Raw genomic sequence first — 17,606 nt, forward strand, 5'->3', positions numbered from 1 at the left:
CAGAATGATACCCAAGTGATTTTTTCTACACCGTCTTGTATAAAGTTTGGCTTCGAGCCAAAAAAAAAGGCACCACATGTTGAACTGACAGACTGAAAATATTCTTTAGGGCTTACCCAACAAGTATGTGCAGTCAAACATTTTCTATATTTACAACTAGGAAAAATACTGTATAATTTAGGCCCATGTTCTCAGGCTGGGAGATCTCAGTGTTAGGATAAAGAATAAAGTTAACTCCAGAAACAGAATATAAGATTCTTTAAAAAAGAGACTACACTGCTTTATATTAAGTACATTCTTGCAGGAACTCCACTGTTTAACCTGTTCTCATCCCCCCTTACTATCCAAATAAGCAGCAGAATGCCATGGTGATTTAAGGTAGTGCTATCTGCAAGATGCTCCTGTGCAGAGTTACTTTCCATGTGACAGTACCAGAAGCTATATGAAATGCATGCTGGTCACAGTATGAGAGTCTTACTGCTGCTGCAGTCATATAGGAAGTGCTACTGCTCAGAAGCATATCCAAAATAGCGATTATGAACATTCTTTTGTTGAAGCAGCAAAGAATCCTGTGGCACCTTATAGACTAACAGAGGTTTTGGAGCATGAGCTTTCGTGGGTGAATACCCACTTCGTCAGATGCATGTAGTGGAAATTTCCAGAGGCAGGTATATATATATGCAGGCAAGCTAAAGATAAGAGGTTAGTTCAATCAAGGAGAATGAGGCCCTCTTCTAGCAGTTGAGGTGTGAAAACCAAGGGAGAAACTGGTTTTGTAGTTGGCAAGCCATTCACAGTCTTTGTTTAATCCTGAGCTGATGGTGTCAAATTTGCAGATGAACTGAAGCTCAGCAGTTTCTCTTTGAAGTCTGGCCCTGAAGTTTTTTTTGCTGCAGGACGGCCACCTTAAGGTCTGCTATAGTGTGGCCAGGGAGGTTGAAGTGTTCTCCTACAGGTTTTTGTATATTGCCATTCCTAATATCTGATTTGTGTCCATTTATCCTTTTCTGTAGCGAAAAGGCTTGTTGGAGGCTTTTAAACAAATGGCAGAGTACCTGGAGACACAGAAACTCATCAACACCACAGAGAAACTTTTGTTGTTGATTTTTAACTGTTCTTCCAAAAACAGTTTCCCCGATAATATACAGAAAGAAGAATTGCGGTACAAATCCTTTCATGGGCCATATTCCAAACTTTGTACCAGCATAAAAGTTGTGTTGGAATCTTTCTGGAAATAGCTATGTTTAAAAGCTGTTTTGATTAACTTGATTTTCCTGTAGCGTAGACAGGACCAGAAAAATGAACCATCAGCAGTGGCTTTGGTACTAGGAAGACTCTCTTGCATTTATAATATGCACTTGACATTTTTTTGAGAGCTCCAATCCAAGGAAATTAAATTTGCAATTATATGGATTCAAAGGGTAATCCTTTTACTGAAGCAATTTATAATCCGCTGGAGGGATTAAGTAAATATATAAGAGCTAGATAATATTGCTTTTGACCAGCAGATCTCGAAGTGACTTACAATGGAAATATCATCATCAGATGGGGAAACAGACACAGGTGCACACTGATGCTGGACGCTTATACATTTTTATAGTTAGGTATGACTGACCATATCTTTGCCACATCAAGGGTCATCCCCAACTTTTAACTAAATGGTTAATTTACTTAGTATCAGGCCCAAATACACAATTTATATAATACAAACATCTATTACATTGCCATTTGGGCATGCAGTGTTTCAGGTTTTTTTTTTAAACCTAACTCTGCATTCTGAGCATTAAAGTGATTTAGGCATTCAATACTGAATGTCACAGTGCCTAGAAAAAAAAAAAAAAAAAAAAAACACAGAAACAACACTGTGATCCACAAAGCACAATTTAACCCCCCCCCCCAATACAATAAAATGGGAGAGACAGGTGCCCTCAGACTGGAATTCTTAAAGTTAGCATGCTAGATGGAGTCGCCTAAGTTAGTCAATAGGAGATGCCCACCAGAGGGGTGTGTGCTAAGCCCAGTCACGTTTCTGGAACGCAGGCTGCTTAGAGGCATATAGCTCTGCCAGAGATCTAAGAACTGGGGGAGAATAGGAACTTAGCCACCTAACAAAACAGCTGGGGCCAGAGAAAGGATTTGAACATGGAACTGCCAAGTGAGTACCCTAACCATTAGGCTATGGAGTATTCTCATGTGGCTTCTCTGATGTGGAACATCTTCAATAGAAGAGAGTGACTTTAAAAAACAATGGAATATTTAAACATTATTTGGGCCAGAGAACAAGTTAGAATGACTAATCCTGTGGTTAGAGCAGTCATCTGAGACACGGCAGATCCCTGTTCAAATCCCTTCTTCTCAGGAGAAGAAGAAACTTGAACTAGGGGTCTCCCACATCCTATGTGGATACCTTATCCACTAGGCTAAAGATTATCTGGGAACACCTGCTCTGTTCCCTGCCTCCAGCTGTTTTGTATAACTCTGCCTGAGGGGTCTGATTTGCTAGGCATGCTCAGAGGCTGCCTACCGGATCAGGCCCCTGCATGAGACTTGGGCAGCCAAATGCCCGTCTTTCCCAGTTTATGAATCGCTCGGGGGTTGGGCAAGAGATGGGTGCCCAGGCACCTGCAGTGAGACTGCAGAATGAATGCCCAGAGGAAAAAAAATTAGGCACCAAGAGACTTTAGGTACTTATAGGGTTAGGAGGCAGCTGAGAGGGCATTTTGTGGATCATAGTGGTACCTAAAAATGGGATTTAGGTGCTTAACTACCTTTGTGGATCCCATCCTTTAGAGCACAATACTATGAAGGAGCCAAGTGGCTTCTGAAATGCGCTATTTCCACTTAGTCAATAGGAATTAAAGGTACTCTACTCCTTGCAGAATTGGGCTCTTAGAGTGTTTAATTCTCCAACTACAAGGAGCAATGGGATTAAGATTTTTCCAGCTACAGGTGTTTTTTGTTGGTTTGTGTGTGTGTTTAAACAGATGAGTGCACAACAGTCTGTTTGTTTCCATTTGCTGGGAATACAAGGTGTTTTGGCATCAGCTAACTTGTTCAGTTAATGCTGTCCTGAAGCTACAAAGCATGAATTCTTCAACACGTAGCACATTAAGCTTACTTAACACAATTAAAGATAATTTCTTATGTGAAAATAGGCTAATTACATCTCAAAGCAGTGCTCTGGATGTTTAGGGCCTGAAGGAATCCATTTTATTTGTATGTTAATACTGTACTTTGAAATCCTACATATCTCTCATTTCTAAATCTGAAAAAATGGCCTTAAGAATTACAGGAAAAACAGACAAAAGTGTCTGAAGATAAGCAAGCGAATGACTTGGCTAGAAACTGCAGATTTATGTCGCAAAGGCAGAGCCAATACTCGAGATCAAGGTTAGAGACAGAAGGTGAAAAAGAAGAACTCGGAAAATAAGGAACAAAGATTGTGAAAATGTCTGTAAAAGAATTCCACAACAGCTGAAACTATAAGCACAGCATTGGCCGAGAACACTTAGAAAACTGTTCGTCTGAAGGCTTTGCACTTAAGATTAAAGCAACTTTAGAAAGACAGGACAAGATTGTAAGCCCTTTGGGGCAAGGACAGTCTTTTTGTCATCTGTTTCTACAGTGCCTAGCACAAGAGGATCCCAGTCCATGACTGTTACCATAATACAAACAGCTCAGCAGCAATACGTCAGACCCTATTCAGTCACCAAAACAGAAGCAGGTTTTTAACCTCCTCAAGCAGCTACAGGTTTCTGTCGCAAAAGCAAAATGTTTGGATGAATGCTGATCCCTTGTGAGATCTCAAGAGGAGCTGCAGGTGCTCAGAATTTCTGAAGTCCAGGCTATTTACATAGGTAACTAACTTTAAGCACCCATGTTTGAAAAAATTGACTGTAATGGGAAAAACAGAGTGAATTAGTAATTTCTTTCATTAGAAACACAGGTAAAACTGAATCCTTTCTAAGGCAATCTGCATTCAGAAGAACCAAGTGCTGCTCACTCAGTGAGCTATCAGCTCTTTCTTCAGTACCTGGGGAAGAGGTAGCCTGTGTCAAACTACACAGGCCAATATACTGTTTATTAAGCCTAGAAACAGTCTCAAGGAAATGAGTATGTCTATTCAGACTAGCCCATTGTACTGAAAAGACATGGAAGTGCTTCTGACGTGGTTAACTTGAAGACTCAAGTGGCGAGGTACCAAATTCAAGCCCACTAAGTGGCTGATTTAAGTCTACTTTACCTTTATGGAGGATATTAATTTGGGTACAGTATTTGAGGATTAAAAAGTTATAGGACAAGAAATGTTTGAAAATGCTTTCAGATGAAACTGTGAAATATGTAAACTCAATAAGCTTTGAAATAAAAAGTGAACAAAGAAGCAGCAGTCTAATAGGGAACAATAAAACATACAGATCATTAAATATCATATTCCAGGTAAGGTTCTCTATTAAGAAACTGGTGGGACCAGTCATTTCTTTTCCAACCCAACAGTAGTAAATACAGGACTTCACAGCTTTAAGACAAGCAGGAGTTTGTTTTCAGGCCTACATCTGCACTAAAAAAGCAAAAAAGTTGTTTTCTTGCTAGCTCTGAGTTATTCTCCTTATGGGAATCAGAAATGAGCTTGGTCTACACTGTCAATTTATGATTCAGATGCAAACTTTTCCAATTTAAGAACTCATTTACAAAGTATGATTTGCTTTAGTTTTGTGCTTCAAAATTAAAAAAAAATTACAGGCCTTGCTACAAATTAAGAGAAATCTTAGGCCCAGTCTACACTACGATTTTAGGTTGAATTGAGCAGCATTACCTCGATTTAAGCCTGGACCAGTCCACAAGACGAAGTCCTTTTTTCTGACTTAAAGGGCTCTTTAAATCAATTTCTTTACTCCACCTCCGATGAGGGGATTAGCGCTGAAATCGGCCTTACTGGGTCAAATTTGGGGTAGTGTGGATGCAATTTGATAGTATTGGCCTCCAGGAGTTATCCCAGAGTGCTCCATTGTGACTACTCTGGACAGCGCTCTCAACTTGGATGCACTGGCCAGGTAGACAGGAAAAAGGCCCATGAATTTTTGAATTTCATTTCCTGTTTGGCCAGTGTGACAAGGTGCACGTGACTACAGATCTCATCAGCAGAGGGGATCATGATGGAGTCCCAGGATCACAAAAGAGCTCCAGCATGGTCCAAACCAGAGGTACGGGATCTGCTTGCCATATGGGGAGACGAATCTGTGCTAGCTGAACTCCATTCCAGTAAATGAAAAGCCAAAACATTAGAAAAAGTCTCAAAGGGCATGAAGGACGGAGGCCATAACACAGCAGTAGGGCATGAAAATTAAGGAGCTAAGGCAAGCCTACCAAAAAACCAGAGAAGCAAACGGCCGCTCTGGATCAGAGCCCCGAACATGCTACTTCCCACTGCAGCAAAGCCATCCACTATGACCTACACATTTCCCAGAGTCACTACCCTTGATATCAGCAGCTCAGTGTTTGTGTTGTCTATTTGGATCATAGCAGCCCCCACAGTAGATTTGCCCACTCCAAACTGATGCCCAACTGACAAGTAGCTGTCTGGCGTTGCAAGCTTCCACAGGGCTATAGCCATTCACTTCTCAGCTGTGAGGGCTGCTCTCATCTTGGTATTCTAGTGCTTCAGGGCAGGGGAAAGCAAGTCAAAGTTCCATGAAAGTGCTCTTATGCATGCGAAAGTTTCACTGGGAATCGTCCCAGACCTGCAACACTATGTGGTCCCACCAGTCTGTGCTTGTTTCCCGGGCCCAGAATCGGTGTTCCACGGCATGAACCTGCCCCATTAACACCATGATGGGCACACTGCCAGGGCCTGTACTTTGTGAGAAGTCTATGTCTATGTCCTCATCACTCTCATCACCACGCTGCCGTTGCCTCCTCACTTGGTTTTGCTTTGGCAGGTTCTGGTTCTGCATATACTCCAGGATAATGCGCATGGTGTTTACAGTGCTCATAATTGCCGCGGTGATCTGAGTGGGCTCCATGATCCCAGTGCTATGGCGTCTGGGCTAAAAAAGGCACATAACAATTGTCTGCTCTGACGGAGGGAGGGGCGACTGACGACACGGCTTACAGGGAATTAAAGTCCACAAAGGGGGTGGCTTTGCATCAAGGAGAAACACAAACAACTGTCACACAGAATGGCCCCCTCAAGGATTGAACTCAAAACCCTGGGTTTAGCAAGCTGTTGATTTCGCAGAGGGAGGGACAGAGGAAGCAAATGAATACAAACCAAACTGTGTCTTTCTTGTTTTGATCCACTCCATCTATCTTTTACATCTTTAGGGTGGCAGCAGACGATGCAGTTTGACTGCTAGCCACCATCATCTCCTGGCTGCTCACCAGAAGACGGTGCAGTAGGACTACTAGTCATCATTATCTCCTGGGTGTGGCAGAAGATGGGAATGACCTGGCTGAGCCACTCCCATGTCTGCCCAGGCGCCTGAGTGACCTCACCAAGGTCGGTTAAAAGAGCACACAGCAGTATGAAGACGGTGGCTACCAGTCGTAACACACTGTCTGCTGCCAAAAGGCAATGAGATGCTGCTGTGTAACAATGCAGTCCCACGTCTGCCAGCACCCAGGAGACTTATGGTGACAGACAGCTGAGTGGGCTCCAAGCTTGCTGTGGTATGGCGGCTGCTCAAAAGGTGTGAAACAATTGTCTGCCATTGTTTTCATGGGGGGGGGGGGGCGGGCTGACGACATGTACCCAGAATTACCTGCAACACTGTTTTTGCCCCATCAGGCATTGGGATCTCAACCCAAAATTCCAGTGGGCGGAGGAGACTGCAGGAACTGTGGGATAGCTACCCATAGTGCAACGCTCTGGAAGTCGACGCAGTCCTCCGACTTAATGCACTTAGAGCATTGTGTGTGTCCCCACAAAAAATAGACTGTATAAAAACGATTTCTGAAAAACTGACTCTATAAATTCAACCTAATTTCATAGTGTATACATACCTTAAGTGTTTACTGCCTTGCTACACCAAAACAAGGGGGAAAAAACCCACCTTTTTACTAAGCCTCCAAAGGATATTTAAACTATCATGTCCCAGTCTGATTGCTCAGCAAGTCAGTCTAAGGCTTGCTCTCTACACGCACAATAACTCAAAGGTGTGATGTTAAAATGACTTAGTTAAACTGGTTCAGCTTTGTTTGTGGATGCTCTCATGTCATGTAATCATACCTTTAGTTAAATCAGTACAACTTTGTGTGAAGGCAAGCCCTAAATCTACCAGCACATAGGACAGGCTTATAAAACGTGAAAGCTTTCCCAATTTTGATTGAATATGTCCCACTTGAAAGCTCCACTCTTTTCCCACTTTTCCTAAAATCACCAGAAAGGGAAAATGTTCTTGACAATGACTAAGATTAAGATTGTCAAAGTTATTTTTAGTATAAGTCACAGACAGGTCATGGGAACTAAACCAAAAATCACAGGGAGGGGGAGAGGAGGAGGAGAAGGGAAAAGGGGGCAAATGAAGTCTGAGCCCCATGGGGTGGTGAGATGAGGGGGAAAAATGAGAGCTAGACTCCTGCTGGGGGTGGGGTAAGGAAAGTTGACACAGTGGATGACAGCTCCAAGGCCCCTGCCACCCACACTGTCTGAGAGCCCTGGAGCCAGCAGCTCGGAGCTCTGGGGGCCTGCTAGCTGACAGCTCTGGTCCCAGCTGAAGATGTCACTGAGGTCTCTGAAAGTCATAGAATCCATGACTTCTGTGACATTCATGACAAAAATCTTATCCTTAACAAGGACTGATTTTTGTCTGTTTCTCTTTCCACTTTGGTAAAGACTGAGGGCTAGGAAGCGAGAGTGTTGTACAGAAAAATTGGGGTTGCTGTAGTTCGAACCTAACGTTTAATAGGTTAGTTATATAAAATCTTAAATCTTGTATTTTCAGATACCTGCGCCTGAAATGGCAAAAGTATTACCCTTTGTTGTTGTACCCATACTAGAAAGTTAATTTTCATAGATGTTCCATGTTTTAACAAATTTCCATGGCTGGAGAAACCTTTTAGATAATGTCTGTGTACAACCATTTTAAGACTATCGATGGGAAGGAAGGAAAGAATGAATTAGTAACATAATAAATAAATAGATTTGGACACACACTTTTGTACTTTTTTTATCCACTCTACTTAATATTTAGAATCTCTGGGTGGTTAACACATTTAATACCTTTATATCCTTAAGTCTTTGTAAATATTAAATGCTACCCGATTCCTGTTCTTTCAAATAACTATAGTATCACAGTCCTTTGGTAATCCTAATGAGAGCAACACATTTACAGTACAGATTAACCAAGTAGCTGACTTTGCTTAAATCTCAACAAGGCAGAGCCAAATGAACCAACCCTTTTTATGATGCTATCAGTACTGAAGATATTTACTGTAGGGCACTAAATAGCAGTAGATATGTATAATCATTGTGTTATAAATAAAGTAACAGTCATCTTAACATCTGGTTTAACAAATATCTTTCACCTGACAAAGTAAAAACTACCTAGTTCAAGGACAGTATACCAAGGCATGGCTACCACAGAGTTCTTAGCATACAAACATCTCTTTTGTGGGTGTTTCAAGACAGCCCTCTCCCTACACAACCAACTGTTCATTTTATGGGAGAAGTTAACTATTCTCCATAACTCAAGTACCTCTTCCCAGGTGTTTGCTTTTTATTTAGTCTTTCAGTTTCCTGCAACCTACCACTCTCTTCCTCCATGAGCCAGCTTGTGTTCTTTCTCCAGTTCCATCTACTGCTTTGGAAGGTAATGAAACAAATTATACTGATTGGGAAGATTCAAATGAGAAGAGTAGCAGCCCTTTACAAAGATCAAAATGGCATGTCACGAAGTATGAAATGTGGCTTTAACAAACAGCATGTAGTAACTGTGATACGTTATTGAAAGATGCGAGTTCACTGTATGAAAGAAAAAGTGTGTGTCTAGAACTGGGGAGAGGAGGGAAATCATACAACTGTACTTGCCAAGAGAATAAAATGCATGACTGTAAGCTGTTTGCAGCCAACACTATATACCAAATAGAAGTGCTTGAAAACACATCAAAGGGCACAGTGTTTACAATTGGTGATACATAAGGACATACAAGTCTATGGCTTTTTGGTGGATGTTAATTTGTATAGCACTTCTACAAGTGTCTCCCTCCCATCATTATCCATTTTTGTGCTTATAACAATGAGAACAACAGTTAATTAGATTCAGACCCCATAGCAAGCATTAGATGACAGATTCAAGACATACTTCTTTCAACTTTCCAGGAAGAGTTAAGAAGTTACGCAGTGTATATCTATACATCAGAAAGCGCTTTCGCATTTCACAAAAACTTTTCATGCTGCAGTCACTTATTTTCCACCCATTAAAAAAAAAAAAAAAAAAAACAAATTTCTCTAGCTCACTGGTTCCCAAACTGGCCCATGCAGCTTATCCTCACCTCAAACTAAAATTAAAAGAGACAGAAAAATCTCTAAATACTGTAGATTTTTCATGAAACAATTATGATTTCTACAGGGATCTTATGGAGTTATAAAAAGAGAAAAAGGAATCCATGAGAATCTTTAGCTTTCATAGTTTGGACTGTTTTAATAAAGAAACCCTGCTGTAGGTAGAAACAAACTGGACATAAAACAGAATTCAGCTTACTCAGATTCATCTTTATTTTTAAATCTGATTGGAACCGTCAATCTCAAAGCTATTTAGAAATATATATATTTTTTAAAATCTGAAATGTCATCTAGTTAGTTATTTCATCAATATATTACTACTGATTAGGACTAAATATTTCCTTGCTATGTGTCAGCACAGTTTCTGCTTTAGAAAGGTAAATAGTTTCTACTTTATATTGTAACTTGTTTTTTGTATCCAAATGCCACTTATGCAAGTTTCCATAAGATACCACCACGTAGCAAAGAAAGTGTGTACACTTAATGCCAACATAAACAAGATAAGTCCACACTGCTCCTAATTAAATCGTTGATTGTGTCAGTCACAATGCTGATTTTAGAAACTGTTTTAATAGATTTTTTCACTTATTAACTATTGAATCAATGTTTACACAAACATTGAATGCCTTTTTCTTTCATCTTCTCCATCTATCAGTGTTTAGTTATGTATTTTTCCATATACTCACTGGCTCACAACTTATCCAAGTTTCTTTCAAATAAGAAATATTCAAAGTCCCAAATTTAAAAATGTTGACACTCATTTACATTCTTTCACTTTAAAACGTTACTAAAGAACTTTAAAAAGAAAACTGTCAGTTCCATATGATCAGGAAGACTAAGATTCACGGAACAGGGCAGAGGGTTCTACTTCTGATTATCATTAATTCACCATTGACTTGATCTTGTGCCTGTTGACTTTAACTGTGCAAACTCAACTGGGCAACTCACAACTATAACGTACTTCAGTTTTTCCTTAAGTAAAATTAAGATGAAAGTAGCCCTCTTTCCTCGAAGACTTCCTGACATCAAAAAAGGACATGAAACATTGCACACATTTGATAGGACAGGTGAAAGACATCACAGAGCACCCAGTGTTTAACTCCAATAAGACCAGTAAATAAATCTAAGACCAGCCAAATGCGTATGACTCTCAGTAACTAGGCAGTCTTAAGTTTACTCTTGGGGGAATTCTGTGTCACTGCACAAGCGAAGAGAGAATGTTCCCTCAGATTTTACTCTTTCCCTGCAGATTTACACACCCTTCTGAGTGGTGGTTCTGAGCATATACATCAAGAGCAGCCAAGGGAGACATAAATCGCCTGCTTGCGGGGCAGGGCTGGACAAGTGTGCGAGACTTTGTCCCTCTCACTCGCTATCAAGTTGCGCTTGGAATGGCAGGTCTGGAGATGTCCCACTCGGTGGCTCCTACCCTACACCGGGCTCAAGCTGCTAGTCCTAGCTGGGCTGAAGGGGGCACTGGACTTCCTCTTCCCCTTCATGGGCTGCCCTCGGACTGGGTCATACCCACAGCCAGGAACCTCCCTTGGATTCAGAAAGCGCTGCATACACACACATCCCGCTTTCTGCCACCCTCACTCCCCAGCCACGGGAAGAGGGAATCACTATGTGAGGAGCTGTTCCCCCTCCCCCATCTGCCCAATCTCCATACATCCAGACCTTCCCCCCCCCCGCCATCAACTCTCACCCCCCTACATCTGGAGCTTTACCCTTGCACTCAACCCCACCCCACCCCATCCCATCCAGACTGAACAGTGACAGGCTGAAGCTCAGGCTGTAGGGCCCTCACAGTGGGAAGGTCCCAAAGCTCTGTCCCAAAGCCATACAGACGTACTAATACGCCTAGTAAGGAATCTATACGTCAAACCACATTTCCTGAATCTTTTCTGTTACAGACATACTTGCTGATGGGTATTTAGAAATAAATTACCAAAATACCTGAAAATGACATGATTATATTGTGTTATTTTGACAATATGCAAAATTTTAAAATATTGTGCAAATAATTTAATTTTTTGGCACAGAATTCCCTGGGGAGTAAAAGTTATATTTAGGGTGTACAGAATGACACACTACAACCTTCTGTATTTATATATATATATATATATATATATATATATATACACACACACACACACACACACCATACACGTAATAGCAGTGTCCATCTTAAGCACTCAATTATGAAACTAATAGAGTTTCAGTATTATGTAAGTATTAAAAAATAACGTGCATGTTATGAAGATATTCTAGTACACACTGTATTCTTTGGAAATTAAGGCCCCAGTCATTAAAGATGCTGTCCGATTATTAAAAAACTGGAAAAGATTAAAAATCAATTTATAAAGTTAGGCAAATTTCTTCAATTTTGAATTACCCTGAAAATATTTTAGCTGATAGGGAATGTAAAGAAAAAAAATCAACCATTTCTCTATTGGTGTGGCCTAGAAAATGTGTTTTGTGCAAACTCAATAGCTACAAACTAAAATCTAACTACAAAAATGCTCTACTAAAAGCTTTCCAGTAGAAGGAACTGAATTCATTGAAGCTGTTAAGAGCAGACGTTACATTCAAGATAGGGGAAGAGTATTCAACGAATGTTGATGGATACAGTTGCTAACGAAAAAAATATTTTTCCTTCAAAATATTACAAACAAAAATTAAGTATTATTCCAAAGTTGACAGTGCCTTTTCAGAGGTATCTACAAGTCATTTTAAATTTAAAACTATCATCTAACTCAGGTTAGTTTACAAAACAAACTGCTTCTTACTCGGAATAAAATAAAGTGATGGATCTGGCACCAAGTTAAAGGATTAAAACTTCCTTGCCCTTATGTATATGATGAGAACCAAAGAACTTCAAGGTCTTTGCAAATGCTAGATTACTAATATGATCGTCTAAAGAAAGTCAATTTTAGTCAGATATACTGATTAAGATCCAGGTCTAAATATTGAAAAAATAAATCCTCAGAAAACTGAAGCAGTTCCATATTAATCAAGAGAGACAGAACAATAGTAGATTTACATTAAGACTGGAAATAGACTAAGGGCTCTGAGCCAATGGTCTGTCTATGCTGGTCGATACACAGAAAGGATTGTGTTAGCACCACGGAAAGAATAAATTATCGCTGCTTTTACAATAAGCTCTTCAAGAATGTAATAAAGAGTTCAGTGTGTGCTCCTCACTCAGGAATCCAAAACTTTTCAGTTAAGGTCTGGCTTGCAGTAAAGATAACAGCTGAAAACTAACCATCTTGACCTGGGCAAACTTAATCAGAATTTGCCTTATATTGCACACTAGAAAGCAGGTAAAAGGAAAAATCTGATGTTGTTTTGCTGGTATTTTGTAACAATTACATTATATTTTCTAGTAGCAATAATTTGATTCAGAGACCTGGCATTGGTATTCAAAATAATTTGAAATTTAGCGATAGGTTGACTTGAAATTAAAATAAAGATTATTTCCTTCTTTAGTCTCTAAGACATCACAACCTTATTAATATGGAGGACACACCTGCTTTCAGAGGCATATTTTTAAGTCTCCCTTAATTACAGGGAATTAAGTATTTATGTCACAGAAAAGTATTCCCAGAACTTTTCATACCCAGTGTATTTTTTGTAGTTGACTTTAAGTTTTCAAAATTCATGAATCACAGGATCACTAAATAATGGTTGTATTAGAGCTAGGGTTCCTGTTCTGAACTTAAAACAAATGCATATTTTTGTTTAGATACAATATACTTCATCCAGAAGAATCCAAAATATTTTTCAAACAATGCATATACAGACAATCATATACTACAGAAACACACAGTACAACTGAAATGCAGTGACTCTACAAATTGGTGGGAGTTGCAAGTGGGGGGGGAAAAAAGAGCATTGCCAAGGCCAGTGGGACAAACTCTCTTATGAAAAGGGCACTGGAATTTTTGCACTGGAATTTTTACTGTCTACACAGTGCAGACAGGATTTTGGTTTTAAAGGTCTCATCAAAACTTTTCCAAAAAATAAAATAAATAAAAGATTGGTATTAGTATTGACAGACCTCCACACAGTCAACAGAATACAAAATGTTACCCCCTCCTAAAGCAACAACAAAACCTCAAAACATTTTAAAATGTCCTACCAAAATATTCTGCTTGACTTTGTTGCAAAGCTGGTTTCAACTTCACCTCAAAGGAGGACATAGTGTGTGATCAAGGACTGTGGCAGGAAACACATTTGTATAGACAGAGTTATCTTTATTCTCGCTAAAAAAGTGTGTATATGAGTTACTGTTCCAAATAATTCCAACAGTCAATTATTTGAAAATATTGATAGGGTAAATGCTTTAGTACAATTAATTGCTGAGCATGACAAGAAATTCTAATATTACTTTAAAGATGAAAACTACTTGAAATATGCATATCTACAGATATACTAGAAGTTATAATTATTCAGATTCATTGCCAAGGTACTGCCTAACTGCAGCCCAGGCCAAGTTTTTGAAAAAGAAAATCTTGTTGCAACAATCCTGAACCTACAAGTGAGTGATCTACTTGTAATAGCTTGTTCCAAGAAACTTTAAGATGGTCAATACAAGGGATCTTTTAATAGAATCTTGTAATTAAAAATTGCAGGTTAAAATACAATGGAAAATGTTCACTGCACTTTTCCCCTACCCTATTGGAAGGACAGAACTGGCAGGAGACCTTTCAACTCTGCTTTATGAAATATCAGACTAATGTGACCCAATCTAATGACAAGAGATCACAATGAAATGCAAGGATCCCACAGACCGCAAGACTCGGAACACAGTGAGGCAAAGTCTTGGAAGGGAAGAGAGCATACCAGCTAGCTATTTTTCCAACAGGCACAAAGATTAATATAATTTTAGGTCTCAAGAAATGCAACCATTTTTCCTGTTACTCATATTTATCCCTTTTCACACATGTCCTTTCTGCCTTTTACCTGAGGAGTCTGGAAGGCAGGGATAAGAAAAAAAAAAATTTTCCTGATAAAGACACTAGACAGTATATAAACTACCACTATTTTTTTATTTTAGCACATAAATCCAAAGATATTTTATTGGTTTAAAATGCAGAAAGGATGGTCCAACTATTAGGGGACTACTCTGGAACTCAGGAAACCTGGATTCAATTCCATGTTCCACCACAGACTTAACACATGATCTTGGACCAATATCTGTGTGCCTCATGCCTCCTACATCTGTAAAATAGGGATAACAGCACTTTGCTACCTCACAGAGTGTTGCATGGACAAATACATTAAAAGATTGTGAAACACTGATATTGCAGATTTATGTAAATACCAAAGATATATACGACCTTGTAGTTCTACTGTAAATTTAGTTGTTTTCTGCGTCAACGTTAATACTTAGGCTTTGGGCAAAGCTTGCAATGACTTCTGATATAAGCAAAATCTAAATGCCACAGAAAGAAAATGATTTTAAAACACAAAAACTGGCTGAAAATTAGAAAATTCTAGTTCGTTTTAAAAATACAACATACGTTCAGAGATAGGAGTCTCAACAGCAAGCTTAAAAACAAAAGATGAACCTATCTTCAGTGTTAAAACTATCAAGGAATAAGAAGTCAGCTAGCAGACAAAGAATAGTTATAAACAGGAAATAAATTCTGAGTCTGAGCTAAATACACCTGTCAGCTAGGTACCACCCAGGGGTTAGTTGAAAAGATTATAGCTATACTCAGTTCATAAAATGCCTGCTGCAAAAGGTTTGGAAGAAAAGTTGCCATACTGCATACTGTGAGACAAGGGTTCCTAGAGGCTCCCTCATCCCGAAAACTAGCACTACACACTAAAGTAACAGCAACGGCCTTTTGTTAGAAACCAATAATAGGATCACACTGGAAAGCAGTTACAGTAGGATACCCACCTTCACGGCTGTCCCTAGCAGGAGGGGTACTGGGCAGGGGTAAAACACAGTCCCTGCTAGCCACAGATCAGATGGCAGGACCGACCTACCCAGAGGAGGGAGGCTGAGGGAGGTGTTCAGTCTCTATTTGCTGATCACGCCAGTCAAGAGGATCAAGTAGAAGGCTACGTGGCATTTGCAGGCAGCAGCGCCGGCTGCTGGGGAGGGGGGGGCGAGAGAGGAGGGAAGAGAGGGACTCCAGACCCTGAACCCCCACCCCCAAATAAATAAACGGAAAGTAGCAGGGGGGAAATATTGGGGACTCGCTGGAGATAGCCCGAAGGGGAGGCAACAGGAAGGCTGGCTACGTTCCCGCTGGCTCCGTATGGCACACATTGGGGAGGAGATGGGGGTGGGCTCATGGGAGCAAACTCCCTTCTCAAAAGCGGGAACCTCACTATGGTCTTAGTCCAGCACCCCATCTGCCTGCCCCATGGAAAAGGGGGAAGGAATCTGATATCCGCAACGGGACAGAAATGTAACCGCTCCCCCCGTGCGCTCCCTACCCTCCTGCACCCCATCGCCCGTGATACACGCCCTACCCTCCCATCCCAGTGCCCTCTACATCCTCCTGCCCCCATTCCCCCACGGTGCGCTCCCTGTCCCCCTCTTCCCCCTCGGTGCGCTCCCTGTCCCCCTCTTCCTCCACGGTGCGCTCCCTGTCCCCCCACCCGCTTCTCCCCCATCTGCCCCCATTCCCCCACGGTGCGCTCTGTCCCCCCACCCCCTTCTCCCCATCTGCCCCCATTCTCGCACGGTGCGCTCCTTGCCCCTATTCCCGCCCCCCTCTGCCCCCATTCCCCCACGGTGCGCTCCCTGTCCCCCCACCCGCTTCTCCCCCATCTGCCCCCATTCCCCCACGGTGCGCTCCTTGCCCCTATTCCCGCCCCCATTGCCCCACGCTGCGCTCCCTGCCCTCATTTCCCCACCTCCCGCGTTGCGCCCCCTGCACCCTACGAGCCTCCCAGTACGCGCCCCTCCCTAGCAGGCCCCATGGCGCCCCCCGGCTCCTGGCACCGCACGCACCGCCCCGGCTGGGGAGCGCCCGCTCTGCCCCAGCAGCCTGGGTTTCCGCAGTGCCCGGCAGGGAGCCCCTCGGGCTGGGGTAACACCACTCACCGAGCCCAACGGAACGGGGCGCGACGCGAGCGTAACCACTGCCCAACCTCAGCGCTGCCAAGCGCCCCAGACGCCTCCAGACGGCTCCGCCATGATGGAATGTGGGCACTGCGCATGCGCAGCTAGTACAGGCGCCTACAAGCGTGATAACCAGAAAGAGGGGAGGCCGGGCGGGACAACCAATGTAATGACTCTAGCGTCCCAGTTTGAACCGTTCAATCCGGCAAAAAGGACTCGGGAGGGGAAAATTCCAAATGAGAACAATTTCTGGTACCCATTAGTTCAAATAGGATTATAATTAAAAAACCTGAGATTATAATGGGAAGGTAGATGAAAGTATAATCAGAGACTGTGATTATACATAATTATAAATTCAGAGGCATATTATTACAAAACTAAAAGCAACACTAAAATAAGATTGCTGACGGATAGAGGAAAAAGTGGGTCTATAATAAGACCCAGTTGAGATATTGTTATTCATTATTGGTCCCACAGTGCAGTAGGCATAAGGTTGCCAACTTTCTACTCACATGCCCCCTGCCCAACCCCTCCTCCAAGGCCATGCCCCACTCACTCTCTGCCCACTCCCTCTGTCACTCACTCTCCCCACCCTCACTCACTCATTTTCAGCTGGCTGCCTGAAGGAGTGGGGGTGTAGGAGGGAGTGAGTGCTCTGGCTGGGGCCAGGGATTTGGGGTGCAGTAGATTCTGGGCTTGGGGGTGGAACCAAGGGGTTTGCAGTATAGGAGGCGACTCTGGGCTGAGGCAGGTGGTTGAGGTGTGGGAGGAGTTACAGGCTCTGAGCTGGGGGTGCAGGTTCCATGGTGGCACCAGAAATGAGGAGTTCAGGGTGTGGGAGGGGGCTCCAGGCTGGGGCAGAGGGTTAGGTGCCAGGAAGAGGTCAGGGGTGTAGGCTCCAGGCAATGCTTACCTTAAGCAGCTCTCAGAAGCAGCAGCATGTTCCCCCTCTGGCTCCTATGCGGAGGTGCTGCCAGGTGGCTCTGTGCACAGCCCCATCTGCAGGTGCCGCCCCTG

General features: G+C 42.1%; 1 protein-coding gene across 2 annotated transcripts in view; it reads right to left on the reverse strand.

Annotated features, from left to right (window-relative positions):
* Positions 1–16,671, reverse strand: part of LOC127056827 (fibronectin type-III domain-containing protein 3A-like) — a 76,008-nt gene extending 59,337 nt beyond the window's left edge. For both annotated transcript variants that reach the window (XM_050965123.1, XM_050965122.1), the window contains exon 1: positions 16,572–16,671. The gene's annotated coding sequence lies outside the window, so the exon portion shown is untranslated. The remainder of the gene's footprint in view (positions 1–16,571) is intronic.
* Positions 16,672–17,606: the final 935 nt, after the last annotated feature.

Source organism: Gopherus flavomarginatus, chromosome 8, assembly GCF_025201925.1.
Source record: "Gopherus flavomarginatus isolate rGopFla2 chromosome 8, rGopFla2.mat.asm, whole genome shotgun sequence".
Taxonomy (NCBI): Eukaryota; Metazoa; Chordata; order Testudines; family Testudinidae; genus Gopherus; species Gopherus flavomarginatus.